The following is a 7,068-nucleotide window of genomic DNA, read 5'->3' on the forward strand; positions in this document are numbered from 1 at the left end:
ACGAGGTTTATAGTGGAGCAAAACTTATGTGATTCAATACTCTTTCCTTACAACTACAGGTGAGAGTCTTACTGATCTATTGTGCACATTCAATTTTTCTTACTCGATGTTCAGTCTAATTCATGATGTCTATATGAACATGTGCAGTTTCCACTGGATTCTGCTAAACATTCAGATTGATAAGGAAACTGTTGAAGTAAGGGACCCATTGAATAGAGGCCTGGACGGGTTCCGCGACTTGCAGAAGATTCTCCAGACGTAATTTCAATCATTGTCGCGCTATATCTTTCGTGAGATATCAATTAATCATCCATTCATTCAATCATTTTTTTGCCTGGCAGAGTTTGGACATATTTCAAGGAGATTATTACGGTTAACTTCGCAGAACAGCTAACATTTACTATTGTACCGTGCGCCCAGCAGGCACAGGGGACAAATCTATGTGGATACTACGTTTGCGAGTCCATTCGCATGTTAACCACTGAGAAGCACAACGATAATAGATTCAACGTAAGCAATAACATTAACAAATTTAATTTATTATCGTCAATATTTCGTTATCAAGATTGATATAATCATATTCATCTCATTTTCCTATATAGGTCGACTGCATGCGGGAGAACCTCCAACCACAGGAACACATACTAGGAATTACGGAGGAACTGGCGGGATTTCTGTTGAGAGAAGTAATAGACGACAACGGCCGGTTTAGTCCAATTAGGCTTCGGTAGTAGTGAGTGATGTCTACGGGTGCTTCTATTCTTGTAGACAGTGTTGGGCCTCCAAGAGCAGAGGTTTGTAGAACAGCAGCAAGTTTCCCTTAAGTGGATCACCCAAGGTTTATCGAACTCAGGGAGGAAGAGGTCAAAGATATTCCTCTCAAGCAACCCTGCAATCACGATACAAGAAGTCTCTTATGTCCCCAACACACCTAATACACTTGTCAGATGTATAGATGCACTAGTTCGGCGAAGAGATAGTGAAATACAAGTAGTATGGATGTATATGAGTGGTAATAACAATCTGAATAAAATATGGCAGCGAGTAAACATGCAACATAACAGTAAATAAACGAAGTTTCGATGCTTAGAAACAAGGCCTAGGGATCATACTTTCACTAGTGGACACTCTCAACAATGATCACATAATAGAACCACTCTACACTCTGTTGTTGGATGATGAACACCACTAATTGTGTAGGATTACACGAACCCTCAATGCCGGAGTTAACAAGCTCCACAATATTCGATATCCATGTTTAAATAACCTTAGAGTGCAAGATAGATCAGCACAATTACACCCAGAACTAACATAGCATGCACACTGTCACCATCACACTATGAAGGAGGAATAAATCACATCAATACTATCATAGCAATAATTAACTTCATAATCTACAAGAGATTACAATCATAACCTACGCCAAGTACTACACGATGCACACACTGTCACCATTACACCGTGGAGGAGGAATAGAGTACTTTAATAACATCACTAGAGTAACACATAGATGAATAGTGATACAAAACTCATATGAATCTCAATCATGTAAGGCAGCTCATGAGATCATTGTATTGAAGTACATAGGAGAGAGATTAACCACATAGCTACCGGTACAGCCCCGAGCCTCGATGGAGAACTACTCCCTCCTCATGGGAGACAGCAGCGTTGATGAAGATGGCGGTGGTGTCGATGGATATGCCTTCCGGGGGCACTTCCCCGTCCCGACGGCGTGCCGGAACAGAGACTCCTGTCCCCCAGATCTTGGCTTCGCGATGGCGGCGGCTCTGGAAGGTTTCTCGTACCGTGGCTTTTCCGTCTCGAGGTTTTAGGTCGGGGACCTTTAAATAGGCGAAGAGGCGGAGTCGGAGGGCTGACGAGGCGGTGACACAACAGGGGGGCGCGGCCCAGGCCCTGGCCGCGCCACCCTATCATCTTGGCCCACCAGGGCTCCTCACGGTGGCTCTCGGGTGTTACGGAAGATTCGTGGAAAAATAGGATGCTGGGCGTTGATTTCGTCCAATTCCGAGAATATTTCCTTACTAGGATTTCTGAAACCAAAAACAGCAGAAAACAGGAACTGGCACTTCGGCATCTCCTCAATAGGTTAGTTCCGGAAAACGCATAAAATCATCATAAAGTGTGAAAAAACATGTGAGTATCATCATAAAATTAGCATGGAACATAAGAAATTATAGATACGTTTGAGACGTATCAAGCATCTCCAAGCATAGTTCCTACTCGCCCTCGAGTAGGTAAACGATAACAAGGATAATTTCTGAAGTGACATGCTATCATAATCTTGATCAATACTATTGTAAAGCATATGAGATGAATGCAGCGATTCGAAGCAATGATGAAGATAATGAGTAAACAAATGAATCATATAGCAAAGACTTTTCATGAATAATACTTTCAAGACAAACATCAATAAGACTTGCATAAGAGTTACTCCTAAAGCAATAAATTCTTAGTAGAAAGGTATTGAAGCAACACAAAGGATGATTAAGTTTCAGCAATTGCTTTCAACTAGTAACATGTATATCTCATGGATAGTTGTCAACATAAAGCAATATAACAAGTGCAATAAGTAAACATGTAAGAATCAATGCACACAGTTCACACAAGTGTTTGCTTCTAAGATAGAAAGAAGTAGGTAAACTGACTCAATATAAAGTAGAAGAATGACCCTTCGCAGATGGAAGCAGGGATTAAATCATGTGCTAGAGCTTTTTAAGTTTTGAAATCATATAGAGAGCATAAAAGTAAAGTTTTGAGAGGTGTTTGTTGTTGTCAACGAATGGTAGTGGGCACTCTAACCCCCTTGCCAACCGGACTTTCAAAGAGCGGCTCCCATGAAGGACGTTATCTCTACCGGCCAAGGTAGATCATCCCTCTTCTCTTTTGTTTACACATGTATTTTAGTTTTATTTATGGTTGACACTCCTCCCAACCTTTTGCTTACACAAGCCATGGCTAACCGAATCCTCGGGTGCCTTCCAACATTCACATACCATGAAGGAGTGTCTATTTGCAAAATTAAGTTGCTTACTGATGAATCGGAGCAAAACATGTGAAGAGAATTATTAATGAAGGTTGATTAATTGGGGGCTGGGAACCCCGCGCCGACTCTTTTTGCAAAATTATTGGATAAGCGGATGAAGCCACTAGTCCATTGGTGAAAGCTGCCCAACAAGATTGAAAGATAAAACACCACATACTTCCTCATGAGCTATAAAACATTGACACAAATAAGGAGTAATAAAGTTTTGAATTGTTTAAAGGTAGCACATGAAGTAATTTACTTTGGAATGGCAGAGAAATACCATGTGGTAGGTAGGTATGGTGGACACAAATGGCATGGTTATTGGCTCAAGGATTTGGATGCACGAGAAGAATTCCTCTCAATACAAGGCTAGGCTAGCAAGGTTGTTTGAAGCAAACTCAAGTATGAAACGGTGCAGCAAGACTCACATATGAACATATTGCAAGCATTATAAGACTTTATATCGTCTCCTTGTTGTTCAAACACCTCAACCAGAAAATATCTAGACTCTAGAGATCAATCATGCAAACCAAATTTTAACAAGCTCTATGTAGTTATTCATTAATGAGTAAAAGGTACATGATGCAAGAGCTTAAACAAGATCTATATGAGCACAACAATTGCCAAGTATCACATTATTCAAGACATTAAACCATTTACCACATGCGGCATTTTCCGTTTCCAACCATATAACAATGAATGAAATAGTCCAACTTTCGCAGTGAACATTAAAGATAAAGCTAAGAACATATGTGTTCATACGAAACAGCGGAGCGTGTCTCTCTCCCAAACAAAGAATGCTAGGATCCGATTTATTCAAACGAAAACAAAAATAAAAACAAATAGACGCTCCAAGTAAAGCACATAAAGTGTGACCGAATAAAAATATAGTTTCAAGAGAAGAAACCTGATAAGTTGTCGATGAAGAAGGGGATGCCTTGGGCATCCCCAAGCTTAGATGCTTGAGTCTTCTTGAAATATGCAGGGATGAACCACGGGGCATCCCCAAGCTTAGACTTTTCACTCTTCTTGATCATATTGTATCATCCTCCTCTCTTGACCCTTGAAAACTTCCTTTACACCAAACTCGAAATAGACTCATTAGAGGGTTAGTGCATAATCAAAAATTCACATGTTCAGAGGTGACACAATCATTCTTAACACTTCTGGACATTGCACAAAGCTACTGGAAGGTAATGGAACAAAGAAATCCATCCAACACAGCAAAAGAGGCAATGCGAAATAAAAGGCAGAATCTGTCAAAACAGAACAGTCCGTAAAGACGAATTTTATTGAGGCACCAGACTTGCTCAGATGAAAATACCCAAATTGAATGAAAGTTGCGTACATATCTGAGGATCACGCACGTAAATTGGCAGATTTTTCTGAGTTACCTACGAGAGAATCATACCCAAATTCGTGACAGCAAGAAATCTGTTTCTACGCGCAGTAATCCAAATCTAGTATTGACTTTACTATCAAAGACTTTACTTGGCACAACAAATGCAATAAAATAAGATAAGGAGAGGTTGCTACAGTAGTAAACAACTTCCAAGACTCAAATATAAAACAAAGGTACTGTAGTAAAATAAACACATGGGTTATCTCCCAAGAAGTTCTTTCATTATAGCCATTAAGATGGGCTCAGCAGTTTTAATGATGCACTCGCAAGAAATAAGAGTTGAAGCAAAAGAGAGCATCAAAAGCAAGTTCAATACTCATTTAAGTCTAACCCACTTCCTATGAAAAAGAATCTTGTAAATAAAGAAATTCATGAAGCATAATGCAACAAGCATAGGAAAACTAGACAAGCGCAACTTCAAGATTTTCAGCATATAGAGAGGTGTTTTAGTAACATGAAAACTTCTACCACCATATTTTCCTCTCTCATAATAACTTTCAGTAGCATCATGAAAAAATTCAACAATATAACTATCACATAAAGCATTCTTATCATGAGTCTCATGCATAAAATTAACACTCTCCACATAAGCATAATCAATTTTATTAGTAATAGTGGGAGCAAATTCAACAAAGTAGCTATCATTATTATTCTCATCATCAAATATAGGAGGCATATTGTAATCATAATTAAACTTATCCTCCATAGTAGGTGGCACCAAAATACCACTATCATTATAATCATCATATATGGGAGTGACATAGGCATCCCTAATGGGCCTGCCGAAGATAGTACCCGGGGTTTACTGAAGGCCCATTATCCGAAGAATAAGAAGATTCGGGAGCCCAAGATATATTAAGGAAAGTTAGAGTTGTAATAGGAAGTGCTATTTGTAATTTGGCGGGATGAGTTAGAAACCGTCCCGGACTATGTAACTTGTACGAAACGAAACCCTCGGCTCCACCTCCTATATAAAGGGGGAGTCGAGGGACGAAGAGATCATCGAATCATTGTCTACAAACCCTAGTTTTCATAATCGTCGAGTACTTTTCGGCTGAAACCTTCGAGATCTACTTGCCCTCTACATCCAACTAAACCCTAGCCTACAATCCATAGGCATTGACAAGCTGATACCTTGTCAATTGGCGCCGTCTGTGGGGACTAGAGGCGTAAGGATCTGATCTCGATGGCACGTTCAAGATCTTCGACATCGTCAACCGCAAGCAACGCAATGGATCGAGGTAAACAGATCGCTGCTGGTCCTGTTGATTTTGTTCCTCACCCACCCTCCCATTTGGATGCATATGCGTATCTGGCGGAGCCCATGGAGATGACGTTCGGAAAATTCGATTTCCGCGTCGAGAAAGAAGGAGTGTATCGTCTCGAAGTTCCGATCTCGCCGGGATTTTCGTCGGGTGGTTCTGATCTTACAAACTCAGTATCATCCGTCGAGTCCAGCGATACAGAGATTTCGTCGCCACGCTTCATCGACAGCAGGGCAAGTGAAAAACTCACCAGAATCTTCAGCGACATGTCCTTCGAATCATCGGCGGACTCTTATATAAGCGATGATTCAAGCGACGCTAACAGCTTCCACTTCATCGACAAATCCACCTCCATTGGGAAGGTCTTCACCAAACTCTATGATGGTGTCACCAAACCAAGCAAGGTGAAAACTCCAGAATATCATCAAGTCTTTGCCATTGGAGAAGCAAGTCGCGATCAAGAGGAAACATCAGAGGCTTTCGACGATTTGGGCAATCCCTATGTCGATCCCTCAGACCTAAGGAGAGGTATGGGCACTAAATATGTCGGGCCCACACCACGCGTCAGAGTTCAACTTCCACAAACAGCCTGGGATAGAGCTGCAAAAGCTTTAGATGGTTCGGAGCCAATGACGACAACTGCTACAGTCCAAGAGCTGCAAGCTTATCAATATAGACTCGCCAGAGCTGGAAGAGAAGCTGGAAAAACAGACGAAGCTTTAAATAAAAGAAAGGAGGCAGCCTCTCGCGTCAAGCGGACGAAGGGCGAGATCTAAGTCGACAATCTAGAACCTCGGGAGATAGTCATAGAGAAGCTCGGAACGGAGCAAGGTCCAGATTGCAACACATACCCGAAGGAGAAAGAGAGTACCTGGTTCAAAATCTCGACATGTCTTTTATGTTGATAGACACAAGAGGGAATATTATCCCTAAAACACCGAAAGCTGGGTATATGGCGACACAAGCCTTTATCCTTGCATCCAGGCCACCTCCAGGAGATCCAAGGGAGGCTTTGTACAATATGGCGATAGCAGGACAAGAAGTCATGGGAACAGCGTTTGTATCAACACCGCCAGAAGGAGCTGCAAGACAAAATAGTCCACGACCTACGGCAGCGACGAGCGAGCAAATGTTGAAGGAACAAGTGGAGCAAGAGATACGGCAGCACAAGCAAGGATAGACAGAGCACGGCAAGGCAGAAGGGAACATCGACAATCCCCAGAACTAAACGACGAGGATATGTGCGGTTGATGACCCACAAGTATAGGGGATCGCAACAGTCTTCGAGGGAAGTATTACCCAATTTATTGATTCGACACAAGGGGAGACAAAGAATACTTGAAAGCCTTAACAAC

Source organism: Lolium rigidum, chromosome 6, assembly GCF_022539505.1.
Source record: "Lolium rigidum isolate FL_2022 chromosome 6, APGP_CSIRO_Lrig_0.1, whole genome shotgun sequence".
Classification (NCBI taxonomy): Eukaryota; Viridiplantae; Streptophyta; class Magnoliopsida; order Poales; family Poaceae; genus Lolium; species Lolium rigidum.